We start from the raw sequence: 24,808 nt of genomic DNA on the forward strand, positions 1-24,808 counted from the left end.
CCACCTGGATAATTGAGGCTAACGTGCTCACCTTAAGATTCTTCAAGTAATCACATCTGCTAAGTTCCTTTTGCCTTGTACAGGAACATTCACAAGTTCCAGGCATCAAAATATGAATATTTGCCAGGGCAAGAGGGTGGTGGTGGACAGTATTCTGTCTACCACAGAAAGGACCATTTTTCCCCCTCCTGATTGTCAGAAATTTGCCTTTCCACTCTTAATTCTTATTCAAGATGAGTAAGTCCATGTTTGCTTATATGTAAAATAGATGGTTTCCTTTTCTGCCTGTTGTCATCCCATGCTGTATATTTTGATTTGTCCATATACATTAATCCACTTTTTCTTGTGCTCATTTTAGATATCCTTTTCTGGATTCTAATTCTATTTTTATCTTTCTTTTAAAATATGTTTATTCATTATAAACGTATCGGCTTGTTCTAGAAAATCTGAATAACAGCAAAGCAGAAAGTTGTCCTCAGTCCCCAAATATTCAGGTAACGTTTTTGAATGAATTTATTGCCCGTCTTTTCTCCATGTACTTTTTAAAAATGGAACTATGATTAACATACAGTGTTATATTAGTTTTAGGTGTATAATATAACGAATCAACACTTCTATACATTGCTCAGTGCTCATCAAGATTCCATGTATTTTTTTTCATTTCTCTGAGCAGTGATCACATCTTTTTTTTTTTAAAGATTTTATTTATTTATTTGACAGAGAGAGACAAAGCGAGAGAGGGAACATAAGCAGGGGGAGTGGGGGAGGGAGAAGCAGGCTTCCCGCGGAGCAGGGAGCCCGATGCAGGACTCGATCCCAGGACCCTGGGACCATGACCTGAGCTGAAGGCAGACGCTTAACAACTGAGCCACACAGGCACCCCGATCACATCATCTTTGAATAAAATATTGTATCTTTGTTTGTTTCAATGACACTGTAACAGAGGTAGAAGTTCTAAAACTAGTAGATTTGTAATGTTCGTCTGGGGAACAATCTATTAGTTTTTCTTCCTCATATACTATTTGATAATGTCCAATATTTTGCGGACATTTTTGTCTGTTGTAGAACATTGGGCCAATAGACTCAGGAAATTGTCTGTATTAACAGTAAGGTCTCTCTCTCTCTGAGTTTTAACTGTTAACCTGAAGTTTGACATTCAAGAAATATGATTTAGATTATTTGCCTTTCTGAGGGCCTGTAACCTCCAGAAGGAACTCAGCCTTGCCAACACGTCGATTTTAGCCCAGTGGGAATCATTTTGGACTTTTGACCTCCATAACCCTAAGATAATAGGTTTGTTTTATTTTAAGCTACTAATTCTGTGGCCATTCGTTACATGAGCCATAGCAAACTAGCATCCTGCCGTTGGTGCATTCATGCAGCTTCCATTGTAGCTGTGGACTCGGAGCTCCCCGTGGCATGAAACGCACTGACGCTTTCGCATGAAACACCTCTCCCATCCGTCTACCCAGATCCTATCTTGCTCTTCAAGAGTCATCTAAACCATCACTTCCCTTTGGCATCTGCGCTGGGCTCCCCCACTGTCCACCACCTCCTAACCCATCTACTTTTAGCCCATATCACACTTGAGTTGCAATCATTGATAATTGTGTTTCTGTTTGTGCCACTTTGCCAACTTGCTGCCTAATAAGGGGCTTTGTCACTTGTCACCTAGTTATTTGCTAGGTCTCCCCAACAATCTAGTAAGCTGGCAGAGAACAGGGCCTACTCCCCTGTGTGTGTTTCACTTGTAATACTAGTTGACACATAAAATTAACCATCAGAAAGGCAAATATGCCATCAGACAAAATTATGTGTCACTAGTATTTCACTTGTCTATCCTGATAATCACCTGCCAGACTTTCATTTACTCACTTTAAATTCAAAGAAATCCAACTAATATTTATTCAGCACGAACTATTATACAAAGATGAGGTTGACACAGTCCCTGTTTAAAGAGCTTATTGATGTGGTACAAAATGTAGCAAACAATGCACACTAGTGTGGTAAGACATGGGCAATGACTATTTAAGATATGCTGAATAATTTTCCTTTCAATTTATCCCAGTTCAACATCTGCAGTCCTAGCCCATATCTTGTTTTATTTTCTTACTTTTTGACCCTCAGCCCCTATTAGAGGGCTATGACTAGAACCTTCTTTACTAAGCACACTGAGAAGCAGGAAAGGGATAGGGATGGGGTACCTTCAGTATGGACTTGAGTAATCAAGCCTGGCTTTGACTTTGACTTGGTCTTAATCTCAGAGTTGGCATGATGTGTGGCTAAGGCACATTTGGTACTGAAACCTCTCCCCTCCTTTGCACAACACTGATTTCTGTCTTCCTGTCTTTCCTTCCTTCCTTCTTTCTTTTCTTTCTTTTTTCTTTTTCTTTCTTCCTTCCTTCCTTCCTTCCTTCCTTCCTTCCTTCCTTCCTTCCTTCTTCTTTCTTTCTTTTCTTTCTTTCTTAGTGTGAGTGTGAGCAGGGGGTGGGGAGTGATAGAGGGAGAGAGAGAATCTTAAGCAGGCTCCAAAGTCAGCATGGAGCCAGATGCGGGGCTCAATCTCACCACCCTGAGATGACCTGAGCTGAAATCAAGAGTCAGAAACTTAATGGACTGAGCCACCCAGGTGCCCCCCTTCATTTTCTTTCTTGTTCTTTCCCGTTCCTCCCATCCTTCTGCTTCCCTCCCCTGCTCCATTCCGTTCTTTCCTTTTCTTCTGTGTCTTTTCTCCCTCCTCCTTCCTTTCCCTCCCTACTTTCCTTCTCCCTCTCTCTCTCTCGTTATTTATTTGGTAAAATGCAAATTTCTGAAATTTCAAATACATCCCTCTGACTTGATGAAATGCTAATGAATAAGAACATTGCACATTGCACAAAAGAAGTTCAAAGAGAGAAAACTCCTTACTTCAGCACCCCCTTGTCTTTTGATTTCCCAAAGAGCAAGTCTCATAGTACTCTACACTTAAACAAAGGTATAGATCAGTATTTTTAGGCAAATGGTATTCTACTATCTTGTCCTGGCTTTTGTCACTTAACGATACAACTTGCCATAGGAAGGAGGACTGTAAAAGGTTTAAGTCACACACACTCTGTGAGGAGGATGCTCTGAGACCCCATCCCACTCCAGCTTCTGCTGGGATGGGAAATATGGAGACCTACACACGCAAATGTCAATACAGAAGAAACACTTAACACTATCTATTACTCCTTGTAAGCTATATCTCTTCCAGGGGGAAGAATATCCTCACCAAATAAATGAGACTCTTATTGTTTTTTAGGCATCCAGTGTTATGTGGAGCATAATTCAGTTGAAGCACATGGTCTTCCACTGAAAAGGACTCTGTATAAGTCATTCATTTGTCATAAGTCTCCTGCCATACCAACACTGGTCCATCAACAAACTTCTCATCTATGGATCACAGATTGTAGACTGTCTTTTCATCTAGTTCTCATTTCTGTGTCTTGTCCACAGGATACTGTGATGGTTAATTTTATGTGTCAACTAGACTGGGCAACTGAGTGCCCAGATATTTGGTCCCACATGATTCTGGATGTGTCTGTGAGGGCATTTGGGCATGACAGAAGCATTCGAATCAGTAGACTGAGTAAAGCAGATTGCCTCCCTTATGCGTATGGCCCTCAGCCAATCAGCTGAAGGCCTGAATAGAACAAAAAGTTGACCCTCCCCCAGGTAACAGAGAATTTCTCCTGCTCGATGGCCATTGAACAGGGACATTTGGCTTTTCCTGCCCTCAGACTCAAACTGAAACATGGCTCTTCCTGGGTCTCCAGCCTGCCAGCCCCCTGAGAGCCTTGGGTCTCCTGCTTCCCAGGCTTTCAGATTCAGGCTGGAACCACACGCCGGCCCTCCGGGCTCCCCAGCTGTCTGACTGCGGACCCTGGGACTTGCCAGCCACCCTAACTGCATGAGTCAATTCCTTACAATAATTTTTTCTTTTCAAATTTTTTATTTAAATTCTAGTTAACATACAGTGCAATATCAGTTTCAGTGCTCATCACAAGGGCCCTCCTTAATACCCATCACCCATCTAGCCCATTCCCCACCCATCAACCCTCAGTTTGTTCTTTAAGAGTCCCTTATGCTTTGTTTCCCTCTTCCCCCCCCCAAAATGATCATCTGTTTTGTTTCTTAAATTCCACATATGAGTGAGATCATATGGTATTTGTCTTTGACTGACTTATTTCGCTTAGCATCATACTCTCTAGCAAGACTAAACTAGAATGTCTAGGGGTGATACAACTATTAAGAAGGATAAGGATATGATTAGTTTAGAGGTCAAGATCGTGGTTACTTTTGGAAGGAAGAGGAGGCTGTGATTAGGGTGGAACACAGGAGTGACTTCCACAGTGTCTGGCAAATTTCTATTTCTTTGCTTGAATCAGGATTTAAATAAAGTCAATATATTGCAATTGGCTGATATGTTTCAAGTGTCTTTCAACCTTCATCTTTGTTTAGTTGTTTTCCTTACAGTTTGGAAACTAACTTGGTCACTTTACTCTTAGATTTTGCTGACTGCATTCCCAGAGTATTTTTCTGTCCCCTGTATTTCTTTTAAATTATTAGTTAGATCTAGAGGCTTAATCAGTTGCAGGATTTTTTGTTTTCAAGAAGAATTCATGGGTAGTGTTGTGTCCTTCCACGAGAAGGCACATCATAGTTGGTTCCCTAACATTTTTATCTGAGATAATATCCTTCCAACTGCTAAAAAGCAAGTATTACAATCTTTAAAAAATATCGAAAAAGTATATTTTCCAGATGATATCTTTGACTCGATTTTTCAATAAGTATTTTTACAAGAGAAACTGAGTCCAGTACATTGTCTCTACCTATGATACTTGGGAATGTTTTGCCAAATTTCAATGCTACAAAATTAAAGCCTTCTTGATTTTATGCTGATAAAGATAATAAATTTATCCAGTTAAAAACTAGAGCTCCACCAAAGGATTTTTTCCACAAGTTGAAATATTCCAAAGCCCAAAAATAGAATATCAAAATTAAATCTTGCATACTATTTGTGCTATTGTCATTCCATTTGTTTAGTTCCTCCTTATTTTTTTTTTCAAAGATAAATTTCCAGCCTTCCTTTTTGCAATTTTCATCTAGGAGCTCCAATGGTTTCCAATGGAAAAACCACTGCATTTTGAATGAAATGCAACCACATTTGAGAGGGCTAATTTACATAAAAGTTCAATATTAATGAAGATACTTAGGTTGATTTACAAAGGAGTTTTTCAAAAGTGCCAGCATTTCTACAATCTGATTGATGATAGGAAGGAGAGAAAACTCATATTACCATGTTAAAGTATTTTTAGTTTTCAATGTCAGCTTTATTACATTTTATAGTTCACTTATTCTGTGTCTTTATTAAAATACTTAAAAGTATTTACAACTTTCATTTCAGTTGGTAGAATATTACTCCTTATTTGGATGCAATTAGGAATTTTGTGTTCACTATGATCTATTCTGAATATCTTTTTGTTTTATAGGTTTCTTAATTTAGTGAAAAACACTGTTTTTACCATGATGCTTTGCTCTACCAAAATTAGCCATTATTTTATCCTATAAAAGTAAAAACTTTGTCTTCAAAGTTTAACTTCTTAATTGATTTGTAATACCATTGATACTAATGTCAGATGTTTTATCTTCAACAGAATTAGCACTCCAAGCTTTACTTTAATTGCATAAATTGAATGGAAAAAAATGAACGATTCTTGGAATTAACCGATTTTCTACTTGAAGCAGCCGGGGTCATTTCACTTCCAAGAAATTCCTCTTCTGTTCATGGTACAAGCATATTTATAATGCTTACATTAGCTTTTTTATACATGCACAAGAAAATCTGGAACTGAAAATTAGTAAAATTAATTTAGAATGGGTATTTGATCTCATTGAAAAGTGATATGTCACGTTCCTTCAATCTTTTGCAGGTAGTCTTAAATAACTATAAAACTTTGTAGTAGATGCTGATGCCTCTTCAGCAGATTTCTATTTCCATGTAGTCAGTAATACTTTTGTGATCCCCATGGTTGATGACAAATGTTTCTTCTAAAGTTACACATTTACCATTTCTGCCTGAGTAATGAAAATCCAGTTCTTTTTATTAATTTTTTTAAAGATTTTTATTTATTATTTATGAGAGAGAGAGATAGAGCAAGAGAGCATAAGCAGGGGGAGCAGCAGAGGGAGAGGGAGAAGCAGGCTCCCCACTGAGCAGGGAGCCCGATGCGGGGCTCGATCCCAGGACCCTGGGATCATGACCTGAGCTGAAGGCAGATGCTTAACCGCTGAGTCGCCCAGGTGCTCCGAAAATCTAGTTCTTAATTACACTTAATAGTCTTCCTTTTTTATATACAAAATGGTTTATTACAAAATAAGACATTACCATATGATAAAATAAATAAATGGTAGTAGATTCACAGTATTCAATAAATGACAAAACTACGTAGCAAGAGTGTTAAGACTTGGGAGACTTCTCTGCCTCTTTTTCCTGTACATGTTTCATATAAACCTCAATGATAATTTTCTACGTTTCCCACTGACCTCCCTGTCAGCCTGGTGGCACCGTGTGGGTGTATTTATGAGTTTCTCTTGGGTGCACACCTAAGAGTTGAATTGCTGGGTCATAGGCTACATGAATTTTCAAAGTAAGGAGATAAATCCATTCTCTGCAGCGATATGTAAGACATCTTGTCAATTCCTACCCTTGACAAATCTTGACATCATTTCATTTTGCATGAGATTGAGATGATCTCTTCTGGGTTTGGTGTTTGCTTGAAAGGAAGATTTTAAATTATTTTAAATCTTTAATTCCTATAATATTAGCAAGACAATTCAAGCTTACAATACTGTTCTCAAGTCAATTCTGGTTTTTTTTTCCCTAGGAATTTGTCCACTTTTGCCTAATTCATTACATTGTGTATACCTCACACTCATTATCTTTCTCATCTCTGTTTTATCTGGGTTAGGTTCCTCTTTTTCATTTATCATTTTTATTTTGGGTCCTCCTCTCTCTTTCTTGAATCTTGCTGGAAGTATGTCTACTTTGTAATGTTTTTTCTCCCTGAAGGATCAATTTTTGTCTTTGTTGTTCTGTCTTTTCTCTCATTGATTTACACTCTATTTTTATTCTGCTTTCTTTAGGTTTAATCTATTTTTTTCAAACGTCTAATTAATTTGCAGCTTTTCTTTCTCTGAGAGAAGTAATTTTTTTTGAGAGAGCACGCATGTGCACGCGTGCTTGAATGTGGGGCGGAGGGAGGGGCAGAGGAAGAGGAGAAAGAGAATCTCAAGCAGACTCCGCCTTAAGCACAGAGCCAGACTTGGGGCTCCACCTCACAATCCTGAGATCATGACCTGAGTCGAAATCAAGAGTCAGGCGCTTAAACTGACTGAGCCACCCAGGTGCCCCTCTAAGAGAAGTATTTAAGGCTATAAGATTTCCTTTATGGCATGACTTTTGCTATATTCCTTAAGTTATGACATGGAGTACTTTTATAATTTATTTTTAGACATGATTTTCATTATGACTTATTTAGCAGTGTGTTTTTAAAATTTCTGAAAATATGGATGTCATTCATCATGAACGATCGGACATTTTACCCTACTTACGAGCCAACAAAGTAACCTACCTTCGTTTCATGGATGATGACAGAAGATTTGACGCCTGGGTCAGAGACAAAGGATGTTGTTACGCACAGCATGATCAGTAGCCAGCATATCAGCCCTCACAGGCGGGGTCCCCAAGCCCCAACTGTTCCAGGGTGATGCAAAAGGAGCCAGATAGTACCTGGATTTGCAGCAAGTTGTGTTGCAGGAGAGGAACTCTGAGGAACACAAATCTTTTTTTTTTTTTTTTTGAGGTTTCTATATTGTATTCAAGTTTTACTTTAAGTGATGTTAATTACAGCATCTGAAGGGGAGGATCTAATTCCACACAAAATGGAAGACTCTAAAATGTACCCATTAAACGGCTAAAAAATAAACCAAGTGGTGAGAATAGAACAAGTCCAATTTAGATTCTGAGTGTTGTCACAATACGATTACAGTCACAGAGACTCTTCCCAGCTCAGAGCTGGGACTTTTAGAAGCTATTTCATACTCTGGTGCAGGGGCAGAAAACCACAACATGAGAAGGAATTAAGTCCTGAATTACTGGCTTCATCACATCCATCTTCTCTACCCCAAAATGGCACAAAAGAAACAGCTACCACACCCTGCAGACTACTTTTGGTGTAAAAGAGGTGATGGACTGGGGTGGAAACAGGTCAGGAAAATCTGTCTAAAAAAGGCTCTTTCAGATGGGTTTATACACACCATCAGTGAGTCTCTCCTTCCTTCGGGTAGGAAACCCAGTTCAATCCTCAGGAAGTCATAATTTCATTCATGTACTCCATACCAATTAACAAAGTGCCTATAAATTATCAGCTTCCATTTGCAGCCATTTCTAGATAAAAAAGAAACCCGAACTCTCTGGAGGGGCCACCAAGCTCCCCCCAAGTCTACAGCTGAAAGGACTTTTCGTGGACGTGGGTTTCTTCTGTACCTCTGAAAGGGGAACCCCTTAAAGCTGAATCATCTTTAACCTGGAGGTCTAACATGGTACTTAGCAATACTTGCATCCCAGACATACAACATTAAAAGCTACACTAAATTCTGAAGGGAGCTATGCTCAGCATAGATTAAAATTAAATGACTGTACAGTATTCATTTATGCCTGAAATTCCAGTCCTAGACCAAGCTTGTGGCCGCCAGCATTGACATTCTTGCCACCCAGCAGAGCTGATAGGGTCAGGTTGTACCTGGCTTTAGGGTCTGAGTGTATCCTAAACCTATCAGGCTGGAGTTGTTCACTTTAGCCGAGAAGCAGGCGTCAGGGGCGATCTGATACTTGGCCGCTATTCCAAAGCGAGTGTTACTATTTCCTGCTGTCCAGGCCAGATTGACAGCGGTCTCTAACTTCTTGTTCACCTGATAAATGGAGCCACCGAATTCTGTCCCATCGTTTACGTTAGTGTGGAGCTGGAACTCGTCAGTCTTGTAGCCAGCCGCAAAGTTGCTCTGGGTCACTCGAGACTTTGCAGTCTCAAAATTCATCTGGTAGCCAGCCAGCCAGCCTTCATATCCCAGCACCACAGCACCCCGGACTGAAGGACCGGCAATGTCGAAATCCACGTCACAGCCCAGGTTGATGTGCTCCCGCTTATACCCTGTCTTGATTTTAGCATTTTTTCCCCCTGTGTTTGGTGAGAAGGATGAATCAAAGGTCAGCTTCAGTCCACGTGCAAGCTGATCTTCCACAGTGATCTCTGTGCCTAGTGCGTCGCCAGTGCTCCATTTCTCTGTAAACGTCACACCATATTCGGTCCATCTGTACTTGGTTTCCAGACTGCCCGTCACTTTGGTGGTCTCAGTGATGGCTGAACCTGAGCTTGTAAATTCCAGTCCATTCTCAGATTTTGTTTTCAAGTCAAGTGTTATTAAGCCAAATCCATAACCCTTGGCGAAGACATCCCTGGCAGACTTGCCAAGATCAGCATATGCGGGAGGCACAGCCATCTTCTGCTCAGGGGCGGTGGCGGCGGGCTCAGCGGCTGCTACCGCGGGGGCTGCAGCGAGAGGGACGGAGGAACACAAATCTTTTATACTGTAGAGGAAGCATACCTGCCCTTTGCTCCGAAGGAAGACTCTAGCTCTGTCTACCAAGCCTGTTGGCTACACACACACCCTCGAAAAGACAGCCCAGCAAAAAACGAGTCAGTGCCTCTGCTTGCAAGACTTGCAGAAATGAGACCCATGGGAAACTGACTCCCAATAGTGAATAGACTTGTTAATTACATGTTTTGCAGTCTTTCTAATTTAATTGACTTGTAGTCAGAGAAAATAGTCTGCAAGATACCTATGCTTTGAAAACTGTTAAAGTTCATTTGGTGACCCAGTATATGATCCAATTTTTTAACTGCCTTATTTACAAAATATGTTGTTAAGAAGAACACGTATTCCCAAGCTTTTGAATGTAAAATTCTCTACAGGCCTATTAGATCAAAATTCTTCATTGTGTTGTTCAGATCTTCAATCCCCTTCCTGAATTTTGTCTCCCTAATCTATGGATAATTGAAAGAGCTGTATTTAAATTTCCCACCATGATGGTATCAATTTCTCTTTTTTGTTCTTGTAATTCTATCAATTTTAACCCTACATATTTTGAGGTTATTTTGTTAGATTCAACCGTCATTACAATTTCGATATCTTCTTAGCAAAATGAATCTTTATCATTGTGTACTGACCTTCCCTGACCCTAAGAGTGCTTTGTTTTTAAAAATTTATTTTGTCTGATACTAACATAGACACTAGGTTTCTCCCCTCCCCCCACGTTTTTTTTTAGGTTTCTTTTGGTTAATATTTGCCTGAGATGACTACTTCCATCCATTTACTTTCAACCTCTGCATATCCTTGATGCTTTCCATGTGGCTCTCATAAAGATATTTTGTATTATGTTTATTATTCTGATTTTTAAAACAATTGTTCTTTGTGTTGTAATATTTCTTTCTGCTTAAGATGGAATCTTTTGAAATGATCTTTTTCTGTGAAATAGTCCTGCTCTTCAGATACCTTGATGTACCGGCCTGTGGACTCCTATTTCTCGCAATATGGGCTACTTTTTCTGGCAGTGGCTACGGGGAAGGGGTCAGAGGCCAGACCTCACTCTGTGTGCACTCGAATAAGTTCAGAGATTCACTACGGGGTGGGGGGGATAAGCCCCCTAGAGTGGGGAACTTCTCATTGAATCACTCCCCACTCCACCACATTATTTCTTCACGATGAAGCTCTACCTTCCATAACTCCGTCCCCTGCAACTGTGCAACATTTGGAGAAGGCACCTGCCCCACAGGCTGGGGGTGAAGCGGGAAGGTGAGGGCTGGAGATCAGTCCGTCTGCACCTATCTTTCTCCCATCCTCAGCGTTGTCAGCTCACTGCCCTGATTTAACTGCTGAGAACCCCCATACCCAGACCTTGATATTCTCTCTCGGAGAGCAATCTTGGCCGAGGGAGCCAGGTGTCCTAGTTCAGCAGCTTGGTTGATACTGAAGCTAGAACTTGGGAGTTATTTTGTAGAATAATCTGACATATATAATCACTGTTATTTATTCACGGTCTCTCTGCTGTTGAGAGTGTTTGAAATATTCAAACTGCTGTAAGGTATTTAAAGGGTTCAAAAGAATCAGTTACACCAAATTTCTTATGGAGACTTGAACCATTTGGGAAAACTTAATTAGGGCAGCATTTCATCTCAACCTGTTTAAGAAAAAATGACTTTCCCACTTTATTTTTTTCCACTAGACATGTATGTTTGATGAACTGAACTTTAAGGCCAAGCGCAGGTGGGGATGATTTTCTATGTACAAAAGTTTCTCAGGCTTTAAAGACTCCATTAACAAGTGGAAGTACATTTAGTTGTATAAATATTGTAAAAGGTTAGAGGAGCTCAGTGACCAAAAATGCAAATTGAGGCAACAATAAGAGACCATCATTTATTAATCAAATTAGAAAAAGAAAGCTTGGTCAGGATTCTTAGTTTTGGGAAGTGTGCAATGGATGAATGCTTGAAAGGAATCTTACATCACAGAAGGAAAATACATTGGTGCAAAACTTTAGGAAATGATATGAAATAAGTATTCAGAGTGAAACATGTTGATGATGCAATTTTGTTTCTGGGAATGTACCCTGAAGAAATAGTTCTAAACATATATATATAACAGAGATACTACTTAAAAAAATGTATCATTGTAGTTTTACTTTTTGTATAGGTGTATCTGACTTTTTAAGCTGGTCTGGTGTGTTTTTCTATGTGTAGGGAAGGGGATGGGGAGCTGAAGCTGTTACAGCAGAAACACAGAGATTGAAAAAAAAAAAAAAAACAAACCACCCAATCCTTAAGTTTTGACTCCTCAGATAGAATTTTTGAGTCGAGAAAAATGTTCAGTTCAGTTCGGTCATCATCGGGCCAACTAAAGCAAAAATCACATCATTCAAATACAAGAAAGAAAAGCACATCGATATATTTTTTTGAGAGAAAAAGATTTCAACCTTCTTCCAGTTCCCATTAGCGTATTATTTGGGTCAGGGTTCAGTCGTACGGCGCACGCTGTGCTTGAACCAGTTTGAGCAGGAAGCAGTTACAGAACTGGAGCTGCTTGGGAGTTTATGTACCTCTGGGGTGGCCTGTTATGGACTGAATGTGTGGGTCGTTCCCCATATCCCAAATTCATTTGTTGAAATCCTAACCCGTGAGGTGATGGTATTAGGAGGTGGGATGTCTGGGAGGTGACGGGGTCATGAGGGTGGGGACCCTCATGATGGGATTACTGCCCTTATAAAAAAGACCCTGGTGAGTGTTCTTGTCCTTTCTGCCATGTGAGGACAGAGAGAGAACATGGCCTCCTGTGAACCAGAAAGTGGGCCCTCGCCAGACACCACATCTGCTGGCGCCTTCATCTGGGACTTCCCAGCCTCCAGAACTGTGAGAAATAAATGTTCACTGTGTAAACCACCCGGTCTAGCAGCCTGAGTGGAATGAGACACAACCCTCGGCCAACAGCAGCTGAAGAATGCACTAGTAGGAAAGCCTAGGCCCCTTGTCTCTAACTGGGACCCACTCCCAGGCACTACGCTGCAGAGCTGTCCCTCGGGATCAGGCAGCTGTCTTCCTAAGGACTATGCCTGCAACTGCAACCTTGCCTGCCTTCTCCTGCTTCTTTATCCTGATGTTTTGTTCCCTTTGTTTTCACCCCTTTATCGCAAGAGCACTTCCTTCATAAATCAAATGCACAGGGATCCTTGCCATGGGGTATGTTTCTCGGGAACCCAACCCCCAAATGGCCCATCCGTCATTCAGGATCAGAGGAAGGGTAGCAGAGATGGATAGAGAGGGAGCAGATGGTCAGTTATGCATCCTGATCTCCCTTCTCTAACCTTGGAGTTTAGGATAGGAAGCTAGGATAGATCCTGCAGAGTAGAGCCCTTAGGATCCATTGCAACCACCTTCCACCTTACTTCCCTGTACAATCAAAGTTGGAAGTTTAAAAACGACATTTCTCCATTTCCCAGCCTCTAGAGTTCTCCATGTGACCCAGTTTCTTGAGCACCTTAGCTTTCAACCTGGAGGCAGCAATGTGAGTTAATGGGTGCATGTGGGAAGAGTTGATTATCTGGAAAGTACCAGAGCTGAGGCATTTGATGTTCAGCTGTGGTGGAGTTTCTGGCACCCAAGGTCAAAGACCTCCGTGGTGGGTCTGTGATAGGATTGTGTGTTTTATTTTCCCAGACTGTATTAACTCTTCACAGTTTGATCCTGAGAGTAAAGCATCTAGGTCCATCCTTTGGTCCTTTTAGAATGTGTGTCTAACATATTTTGGGGCGACTGGGTGGCTCAGTTAAGCATCTGTCTTCCGCTCAGGTCATGATCCCAGAGTCCTGAGACTGAGCCCTGTGTCGGGCTCCACGCTTGGCAGGGAGTCTGCTTCTCCCTCTCCCTCTGCCCCTACCCCTGCTTGTGTGCGCTCTCTCTTTCAAATAAATAAATCTTTTAAAAAAAGAAGGTCTACCTAACATATTTTAATACACATTTTGTGCTAAATTCGTCCATGAATCCTTTTGTGTGCAACTATGAATCCTGGCAGACACAGGAGGTATTTAAGAGAGGTTGAAGATAAAGCTGACAGGGGGTCATTTTCCCACTTGCCCCAGGAACAAGGGACAATGGAGTGATCAGAAAGAGAGAACTAGAGCTAGTACTCCAAAGCTGCCCTTGGTTCTTAAATGGTACCGGGAAATTTCTGCAGGTCCCCAGTGGGTTGCCTGGAGTCTCACTGGGTAGTATATGAGAGTGGGTTGCTATGGCTCTCGTGTCTGCAATTGAATAACAATCACAGTGTGTCATAGGTTATGAAAATGGCCACAAAATACTCCTTCCCCATTATCATGCCCTTTGGTAGTGTGTTCTTACACTTGCTTTAGCCAGTGGGATGTGTGCAAACATTATGTAAACGTTAGCCTGGAAAGCAATTGCGCAGTGGAGTTTGCCCTCTTCCTGCTTTTGGAACTCGGCTGCCGTACAAAACGGTCCGGGCTAGCCTGCTGCATCACAAGGGATCTGCGGACTAGTCACCCCCAATAGCCTCTGCCTACCACCAGACATGAGAATGGGGCTCTCTGAGGCCACCCGGCCCCTGGCTGACCTGGCAGCTGACCACAAATGCACAAATGAGCTCAGCTGAAATCCCTTGAGCCCGACGCAGACAAAGAACTGCCCAGCAGAACCGAGAGCTAAATGGTTGGTTTAAACCACTCTATTTTAGGGGGGGTTTTTATGCAGCGAAAGCTGACACATATCAAGACTTCAGAGGTGTCTCAGGCACCACTGGGAAGTCAGATTGAGCAAAGTTGTCAGGAAGACAGGCTCCCAATTCTAGCAGCAGATGCTAGTAGGACATACAGGGATGGGCTCCGATCAATACCATCCTATGGCCTCCATCTCTTTCCCCAGGGCCAGGAAGTAGAGGAAACCCTATAGCTTCCCTAGGAGCAATAGTAGATGTAAAGGCTCATCCAAATAAAACTCAGCCTAACTCATTAGACTTAATGGAATTTACCAGGTTGGACTAAAACTTAATTTTTACTCTATCTTGTGAGGTGAGGATGAATATAGCAGTTAAACAAAATGAAGGAGTCAGTGTAAGGTGACCCTGCATAGGCAAGACAATTTTTAAATAAATTATTAATTTCAGTGTAATTTATGATCACAAAAATTAATGTGTCAATTAAACATTAATTAAAGAATGAAGAATGTTTAAGCAGTCCATGGTACTGCATTTGATGAATTATTTTGCAAAACCATCCAGAATGTCATTTGTGAAGATTATGTAATAGTGTAGGAAAATATTGCTCTGTAATATTAAACACAAAATCATGACATAATATTATATATCCGGTAAGACTTATAGTTATGTTTTCATAAAATGAGTCACCTTTGCAGGGAGAGTAGGCTGGAAGAAAGGACATAATATTCAAGGTGACTGTATGTAATGGATAATGGGACAAGATGTGAGTTTTGTCCTGTATTTTCAAATTATCTTTGATAACAAGGAGTTGTGTTTGTGATGTTGATTTTGAAAAATTTACACTGTACTATGATTTTAAAAGTCTCTTCTAGATATAGGATTCAATGATTCTAAGAACTCAAAGCCATTCACTAACAAATGGCTTAATGACATGATGCCTTGTGGAATAATTTAATTATTTTTGTTGATTATAGCCAGTATCTAATAAATATGAGTGGTTTCTTTACAGTCAAATAACAATTTATTGTTGGCTAGAAGAATCTGCATTCTTACCATTACTTACTATTACCCTTCCATTTCTTAGTCATAATTAATTAGCTATTAATTAATTAATAATTCCTGCCTGGTATTGTGGGATATAAATGAAGACGACAAAATGTCAAGACAAAATGATATGCATGTCTGGAGGGGAGAGAAAGTATCTTCTAGAAACCCAAGGCAGAGAAAAGCAGCTTCAGGTTTCCAAGAAGCAAAGACTTACACTCAGCTGGTTGTTTTGTAGGCTTTGTGGCAGTTTTTTTGGGGCAAGAGGATTCTGGAAAACAATGTGGTACTGTAGGCCTGGCCTTGTTCATTTTGATGTTTAAGAACCGTAACATTTTTCTTGTTATTTATGAAACTTTAGGAAGACTCTCAAGGGAAATGGGGTAATGGAAGAAGCCAGGTCTTTTCCCTTATCTCACTAAGGATGGAAGATCTCTTAGATATAAAGAGCTAGAAACTTAGGCGTAGCAATATAGAAAAGTTCATAGGAGAGGAACATATGTGTGTGAGTGTGTGAAAGAATAGGATCATTTATTCTCAAGTTCACAGCTGCTCAGATTGTGGCCCACACACCTCTGCTGGTCTGCAAATGACTTTTAGTCCCAAACAGTTTTTCCTCGTTCATGCATAGGCACTTGGGGCACGCTTGCCCTAACTGGTTTATTTATTCTCGATGGTGCTTGAAAGTTAATGTGATCTCCTAAGCTCAAGTATATGCTTGTTAATTCAGGGGCTCTCTCTTAACCAATCTTCATATGCTGCCTCAGTTATTCCCCCCAAACTCCTGGAGTAATGTGCCAACATGTCGTGGCGTTCTGTGACCTCTACTTTGTGTGTTGTCTTCTGTTAGAGGTGCAGGTAGACCGGTGTTTTCTAGACTTTTTTTTTCTTTCTCATCTAGATTGTCACGACAGCTGCTTTTTCTCCTAATGACCCAAGAATCCTTCTGGTGGAGGGGAAAGTTCAAACGACCGCTCTCATACTGTACTCAGGATCACCACTGCCTCTCTGGGACCAAGGCTTATGGTACCGGTTTCGGATCTTTAGGATTGACACTAGGTTTCTACAGTCCCCAGCTGCTGCAACATTCATGAATCATCTTCCGTAGCTGTGTTACTGTGGCACATTCACTGCGCTTCTTTCTATTCTCAAAATGAGGTGTTTTCCAGGAGCATTGCAGGCTCTTATGCAAATGGACTTCTGACCACCTGTTCCAACAATGAGCCAGACATGGCCAGCCAGGTTTGTATCCCTGATTGTTTGTTTGTTTGTTTTTAAGATTTTTCTTTTCACTACATTCTTTATTTATGGGGGGGGGGGAGAGGGAGAAAGAGAACATGACAGGGGGAGGGGCAGAGGCAGAGGGAGAAGCAGACTCCCCACGGAGCAAGGAGCCCGATGCAGGACTCGATCCCAGAACCCTGGGATCATGATCTGATCCAAAGGCAGACGCTTAACGACTGAGCCACCCAGGCGCCCCTCCCTGATTGTTTTTTATCTGGTGCTAGGAATGTTGCTCCTCGCAGGACAATGACCCTGCCAGGTGTGTAAGCACTTTACACCTTACAAAGCGATGTCTGATCAGTGAGCTCACCTCATCTCTAAAACCTGTGAGGTAGGAATTAGCATCACTTTTGTAAGAATTTGTGGTTTCCTCCTTCAAGGCTGTAGAGCCAGTCATAGACAGGAAGAGAGGATGAGTTAGATGAGAGGGAGAGATGTGTGTGTCGGGGGGGTGGGCGGTGGGGGAGGGACAGACCTTCCGAGGAGCAGAATCTGACAGAGGTTGAAGAAATGCGAATGAGAGTAGACGCAGGGTGTGCTATACACGGGAGACGTTTGGGAAAGCGAGGCAGGAACTGTCTCCGTCATCCAGGTAGGCTTCTTTTCTCTTCCTATGTCCTTTCTGCCAGTCAGTTTCCCCCAGAGCGCTGCCCTGGGAAGCAGAGGTGCCCAGGGTACAAGGATGATCATTTCACTTTTAGAACTAGTGAAGGGGGGCGCCTGGGTGGCTCAGATGGTTAAGTGACTGCCTTCGGCTCAGGTCATGATCCTGGGCTCTCAGGATCGAGTCCCGCATCAGGCTCCCTGCTCAGCAGGGAGTCTGCTGCTCCCTCTGACCCTCCCCCCTCTCATGTGCTCTCTCTCTCTCTTTCATTCTCTCTCTCTCAAATAAATAAGTAAAATCTTTAAAAGAAAACTGGTGAAGGGAAGGACTGTTACTTAAACACCGCACGTTACTCCAATGCAGGGAAAGGGAAATTTTTGTGGCGCCAGAGAAAAAGAACTGAGAGGTTGTGAAAGAAGAGTGGACAGAAGCAAAGAGTAATTAAAACTGGTAGCTTTTATTAAATGGCTCAGAGAGGTCAACTGATCGGTTGCATATCATACAGCTACTAAGAGCTGAAGCCAAAATGTGAACCAAGGTGTGTTTGGTACCAAACCTGAACTTCATCCCACCATCTAACATTCTGCCTCACCTGACAGGTAGGGCAGGGTAATATGTAGAGACAGGACCAAGAGAGCTAAGGCATTTTACCTAAACTTCCTCATAGAAGGGCTCGCATTCCCAAACACACAGACAACAGAATCAGGGTCTTGTCTTTTGAGTGGAAAAACAAAACCAGGTTTGTGGCTTAAGACAAAAGATTCAGAAGATTATATTATCAGTAATAGCTTTTGTGGACTCATGAAAAGGGGGACAAAATTGAAAGACAGGAAAGAGCTTGAACATCAGGGCAGTTTCTGAAGAGAAGCCCTTTCCCTGACCTTCCCTGCCCAAGGTAGGCCAAGCCCTTGTGGGAAGGGGAGACTTGAACCCTACTAAACCACTAAAGGATGTCTTAGGTTCAGGCTGACAATCACCACTGGCTTCACACAGTGCCGAGTGTGGTGAGTTTTAACCAAGGGCGCAGGGCAGGAAAATCAGCGTACACAATGACAGCAACACAAAGGCCTTACAACTCCAGATACAGCTTCCACTGTCTTTAATTACTCCACACAGGGACTCGCAAGGTCACAAGAGACGAAGCTGAGTGTACGTGGACTACGTCAGATCAGGGAATGCTCTGGGGTCTCGTTAACATTTATATTTTCATAGCATTATAAACCTTTCAGGAGTACATGACTAGATTCCATTCTCCAGTGCTCCTTAGTCTCATCAATCACAGATTACACAAGTAAACAATGAACAATCTCAATAACCGAATTACCATGTATAGCCTGCCCACGTAACAGGGCTCAGTGCATAGCAATCTCAAGAGGACCGTTGTGCACCTTGGGTCTGGTATACTTCTGCACATTCTGTGAGTTAATGTTGCAAGAAGCTAGGCCATGGGTCAAGTATTCAGGGGTCTCTGAGTTGGGAAACTTTTATAATTCACCTTTTGATGGTAAATAGGCAGATGTGCCTGAGACATCTCTACAGCACTCAAGTATCACCCCACAGGACCTACTAGTGGCCAAGAAGTCTTGCCAGAGAATCAGCCCACTTGAAAAGGCCTTGCCGTTGGTGAAAGGAGATGTAGTAGTGACCTATGTCGACTGATGACCAAAGAGCACAATGGAATGAAGAGGGGAATTAGAAGATGCCAGAATGAATAAATGATGATCATGCATAAAGGTTGTTCCCCACCCTTCATGCTTAGAATTATGAAAGCCCGTTGCCTAATCTATAAATGTAGCCCCAAGGGAAAACTTGAGGTATCTAAGAATTAGTTTTGGCCATCTGGCTGGTTGTTCAGTTGTGATAGATTGAAACTGTTGGCCTTAATTATGTACCCTCCATCTGTCCATGACCTTTGCCATATAATTTGTAGGATCTCACACAGAAGGCTGAGAGTGTACCTCCTCACACTCTGACTTGGGGCCCGGAAATATGACTTGCTTGGTCAATGGTGTATGGATAAAAATGATAGTGAGTTTCAAACCTAGGTCTTGAGAGGCCTGAATGTTTTCAGGTGCCCCCTTGAGCCTCTGCCAACACCATGAAAAGAGCTTCCTCAAGGGACCAGCTGCTCCTTGTATCTGGACTCCAAAATGCACACATGTGGGGTAGAGCCACCCAGCCGTGCTCAGTCAGACGTACAGTTTCGAGGAAAGCCATCCAGCCAAACCCCGTATAGAGGAGCCTATAAAACATGCATATTATTGTATTTCACTGAGATTTTCAGTTTAATTCTTATGCTGGATTATTTGCACAATAACTGACTGATACAGGTGCATGGAAAACCACATTCAGTTTCAGAAAAATAAGGTTAAAGTTTTAGCACATACAATTTTTTGTGGACTGAGATTTACACCTGACATTTCAAAGTTTTAGGGAAGTAAAAGGAAGTATGGCACCTGAAAAAATGTTTAACATTATTAGCCATTAGGGAAATGCAAAGGGATATCACTCATATCTTTCAGAATGGCTAAAATAAAAAATAGTGGCAATACCAAATGCTGGTGAAGATGCAGAGAAACTGGATCATTCATAATTAATGATAGAAATGTAAAATGATACAGCTACTCTGGGAAACACTTTGACAGTTTCTTTGATAACGAAAACTAAACCTACCATATGTATTAGTTGGCTTGGGCTTTCATAACAAAATATCCCAGGCTGGATGACTTAAACAACAGAAACTTATTTTTTCATAGTTCTGGAGCCCAGAAGTCCAAGATCAAGGTTCTGGCAAATTTGGTTTCTGGTAATAGCCCTCTTCCTGGCTTACTGACGGCCGCCTTCTAGCATTTCCTCATATGGCTTTTTCTCAGTATAGCTCGCTCTCTGGGGTCTTCTTATAAGGATATTAGTCTTCCAGTTATTGGGGCCCCACCCTTAGGACCTCATTTAACCTTAATTACTTCCTTACTCCAAATACAGTCACACTGGGAGTTAGGGCTTCAACAGAGGAATATTGGGGGGGGGGGAGATGCAAATATTCGGTCCATAACACCATACAATCTAACAATTCATTCCACAGATATGAAAACATACTCACACAAAAACTTGTACACAAAGGTTTATAGTAGCCTTATTTGTAATAGACAAAAACTAGATACAACCCAGATGTCCTTCAATGGGTGAATGTAAACAAACTCTTATATGAACAATGGAATACTGCTGACTGATAAACAGGAGGGAACTACTGAGGCACACATGACTTGTACGAACCTTGAAGGAACTATGCGGAGTGAAAAAAACCAAGTGCAAAGTGTTAAATATTCTATGATTATGTCATATTATGTTGTCAAAGTAACAAAATTGTGGAAACTGAGAACAGATGGGTGGTTTCCAGGGATCAAGAATGGGGAGGGCAAGAGAGTAGGCATGGCTATAAAGGGGGTAGCAGGAAGGAGCCTTTTGGTGATAGAAAAGGTCTGTATTTTGATTGTGGTGATGGATACACAATTCTAAACATACGATAAAACTGCAGAGAAGTATACACATAGACACAAGCATACACACACTACGCATAAAAGAATGCACGTAAAACTGATAAAATCTGAATAAACTGTGCATTGTATCAGCATCAACTTCCTGGTTTTGATATCGTACCATAGTTATACCATGTTATTATTGGGATGAAGGGTACACAGAAGTCCCCTGTGCATTTCTGGCAATTTCCTAGGAATCTATAATTATTTTATAACAACTTAAAAGAGTTGAACAAATTATGACTAGGGAGAAAATATCAAGTGAAACAAGTTGTATAAAATGGTAAGGATGGGGGGCCTGGGTGGCACAGTCAGATGGGGGTCTGACTCTTGGTGTCGGCTCAGGTCATGATTTCGGGGTCGTGGGATCGAGCCCTGCATCAGGCTCCACACTCAGCGTGGAGTCTGCTTGAGATTCTCTCTCCCTCTCCCTCTGCCCCCCCACTCGTGCTCTCTAAAATAAATAAATAAATCTTTAAAAAAATGGTAAGGACAGTGCAAGTACAATCAACTATAAAAATAAAATATGTATTTCGAAACAAGAGTAGAAGGACATGTGCAAAAAGATAATAATGGTTGTGCTGTGGCGGTAGAATTATGTGGGTTTACCTTTTCTTTCTCTATTTTCAAAAGTTTTGGTGTAAAATTTATAAGGTAATTCCAAAAAATAAGACATATGGTATATTCCCCGAAAGACAGAAATAAGAGCAACACTGATTTTCAGATAATCAGAGCATCTCAGAATTAAGAGGGACACAGCAGATATCTCGTTCAACCCCCACCTCATTGAGTGGGTCAAATGACAATAAACCCATTTCTTTGGTCGCCCAGGCTTTTTTCAAATTGGATATTATTATTACAAAATTATTACTTTAATTGAATCAAAATATACCTTTCTGTTACCTCTAGCTTTTGTAGATGTTCAAACATAAATCACTTTTGAGTTTGTTAAATATGTTCCTTTTCTTGATTATGGTCATGATTCCTTGGTAGTGTGTTAAAACTGATTAAATTGTATATTTTAAATATGCACAATTTATAAAATGACTATTGTACCTCAATAAACCCAGTTTTAAAAAAGGAAATATGGGGGAACCTAGGAAGTATAAAAAAGTCTTCTTTTATTAGTTTTTGTTTTTGTTTAAATTTTATTTTTTTTTAAGTAATTTCTGTGCCCAATGTGGTGCTCAAACTCACAACCCCAAGGTTAAGAGTTGCATGCTCTACCAACTGAGCCAGCCAGGTGCCCCTAAAGTTTTTATATTTTAATTCCGGTATAGTTAATGTACAGTGTTATATTAGTTTTAGGTGTACAATACAGTGATTCAACAATTCCATACATCACCTGGTGCTCATCACGACAAGCACACTCCCTATTAATCCCCATCACCTCTTTAACCCATCCTCCACCTACGTCCCCATTGGTTACCATCAGTTGGTTCTCTATCATTAAGAATCTGTTTCTTGGGGCGCCTGGGCGGCTCAGTCGTTAAGTGTCTGCCTTTGGCTCAGGTCATGATCCCAGGGTCCTGGGATCGAGCCCCGCATTGGGCTCCCTGCTCAGCGGAAAGCCTGCTTCTCCCTCTCCCACTCCCCCTGCTTGTGTTCCCTCTCTCGCTGTGTCTCTCTCTGTCAAATAAATAAATAAAATCTTTTAAAAAAAGAATCGGTTTCTTGGTTTGCCTCTCTCTCCCCCTCCTTGCTTGTTTTTTTCTTAAATTCAAAATACGAATGAAATCATATGGTATTTATCTTTCTCTGACTTATTATGCCTAGTATTATACTCTCTAGCTCCATCCATGTCATTTCAAATGGTAAGATTTCATTCTTTTTCATGGCTGAATTACACACACACACACACACACACACACACACACACACCGCATCTTCTTTATCCATTCATCAATGGATGGACACTTCAGTTGCTTCCATATTTTGGCTTTTGTAAATAATGCTGCTATAAACATAGTAGTGCACGTATCCCTTCGAATTAGTGCTTTTGTATTCTTTGGGTAAATACCCAGTAGTGCGATTACTGGATCATTGGCTAGTTTGTTTTTTTTCTTTTTTGAGGAAACTCCATACTGTATTCCATAGTAGCTGCACCAGTTTGCATTCCCACGAATAGCAATAGTGCACGAGGGTTCCTTTTTCTCCACATCCTCGCCAACACTTGTCATTTCTTGAGCTGTTGATTTTAGCCATTCTGACAGGAGTGAGGCGATATCTCATTGTAGTTTTGATTTGCATTTCCCTGATGGTCAGTGATGATGAATGCATGACTTCTTTATATGTTTTGGATATTAACCCCTCATTGGATACATCATTTGCAAATAAGTATACAAAGACAAGCATCATGAAAGATAATATTATTTAAGAAATAATTAGTGAAGGACAAGGAGGAAAGTGAGAAAAAGGGAAATGAATTTGGGTTATTTGCAAATGTCATGAATTATTGCTTTGAAAGATTGACTTTTTTTAGTTAAGATGTATCAGAGTCTTAAGACAAAGCTGTTTAGGGGCACCTGGGTGGCTCAGTCAGTAAAATGTCTGCCTTCAGCTCAGGTTATGATCCCGGAGTCCCTGGATTGAGCCCCGCATCGGGCTCCCTGTTCAGTAGAGAGCCTGCTCCTCCCCCTGCCACTCACCCTGCTCATGCTCTCTCTTGCTCTTTCTCTTTCTCGCTCTCCCAAATAAAAAAATAAAATCTTAAAAAAAAAAGGACAAAGCTGTTTAGTTGCAACTTGTTGGGGAAGAGGACTTGGGAGTCTAAACATTGCAGTGTAATTGAGACACTGTATGATTTTATGAATAGGTTGGACTTTGTCATTTATATAACATTATTTGAGATTTAAACCACAGGGCTCCACAGTGCTGAAAGAATGTATGATTAAAATAGGCATTATAAAAAAAATAAAATAGGTATCATCCAGCAAGTATTTACTTTTTTTTTTTTTTAAAGATTTTATTTATTTGACAGAGAGAGACACAACGAGAGAAGGAACACAAGCAGGGGGAGTGGGAGAGGGAGAAGCAGGCTTCCCGCGGAGCAGGGAGCCCGATGCAGGACTCGATCCCAGGACTCTGGGACCATGACCTGAGCTGAAGGCAGACGCTTAACGACTGAGCCACCCAGGTGCCCGCAAGTATTTACTTTTATAAAAACTTATAAGAGGCGCCTGGGTGGCTCAGTCGGTGAAGCATTTGACTCTTGATTTCAGCTCAGGTCATGAACTCAGGGTCATGAGGTCAAGCCCCATGTCCATCTCTGGGCTGAGTGGGGAGTCTGCTGGAGATTCTCTCCCTCTCTCTCTGCCTCTCCCCCTGCTGGTATACTCTCTCTTTCTCTCTCAAATAAATAAGTCAATCTTAAAAAAAACTTATACATAAAGTCACGGCGAAGTAGTCTGTTACGGCAGTATCGATCTTCCTTCCAAGTAAGGATGAGCATCCCCGTAGCTGGGTCGCTGGAAGGGCACACAAGTGGAAGGGGCGCACTTGCCGCTCCTGAGCCCATAATTACAACAACAATTGTCTTCATGTAGCACGTGCTATCATGATCAACCTCATAAAATCCCTTTGAGCTAAGCTAGCTCCTGGAAAGAAATGCTCTAAGATTACAGGCCTTTATAGGTAGAATGCACAACTAATTTCAAATTCGCACTACAAAAGTTCATAAACTCATTCTGTAAGCAGCTACCCCGGATATCTCAAAAGATTCAAGAAGAAACAGCTCAACTGAAGGAAAATTCTTGCTGGAAAATGTGCTTTATAAAATTTTCTTTTGCAGTGCTTCCTGCTCCCTGGAGAAGGCAATGCTTTCAGAAGTTACTTAATGGGCCAAGGAAACTCACCGCGCTAGTGACTTGCAGGCCCGAGAAGTTCCAAAGCGGCGGTCTATGGTATCATACTCACCATAGGAATCATCTCAGTTGAGAGACACAAACTTCCGTTACTCATCCATGTATTTCATCTATAT

General features: G+C 41.3%; 1 protein-coding gene and 1 pseudogene across 2 annotated transcripts in view; one reads left to right on the forward strand and one right to left on the reverse strand.

The window, feature by feature from the left end:
• The window catches only part of TASL (TLR adaptor interacting with endolysosomal SLC15A4), a 42,159-nt gene extending 17,351 nt beyond the window's left edge, over window positions 1-24,808 (forward strand). Inside the window, exons 2-3 of one of the 2 annotated variants that reach the window (XR_013444782.1) lie at window positions 16,307-16,647; window positions 24,620-24,808. The gene's annotated coding sequence lies outside the window, so the exon portion shown is untranslated. Of the gene's footprint in view, window positions 1-16,306; window positions 16,648-18,805; window positions 19,539-24,619 lie in introns of those variants that run through there. The other variant, XR_013444783.1, reaches the window with a different exon arrangement.
• Window positions 7,864-9,643, reverse strand: LOC118533809 (non-selective voltage-gated ion channel VDAC1 pseudogene; annotated as a pseudogene).

This window comes from Halichoerus grypus, chromosome X (genome assembly GCF_964656455.1).
Source record: "Halichoerus grypus chromosome X, mHalGry1.hap1.1, whole genome shotgun sequence".
Classification (NCBI taxonomy): Eukaryota; Metazoa; Chordata; class Mammalia; order Carnivora; family Phocidae; genus Halichoerus; species Halichoerus grypus.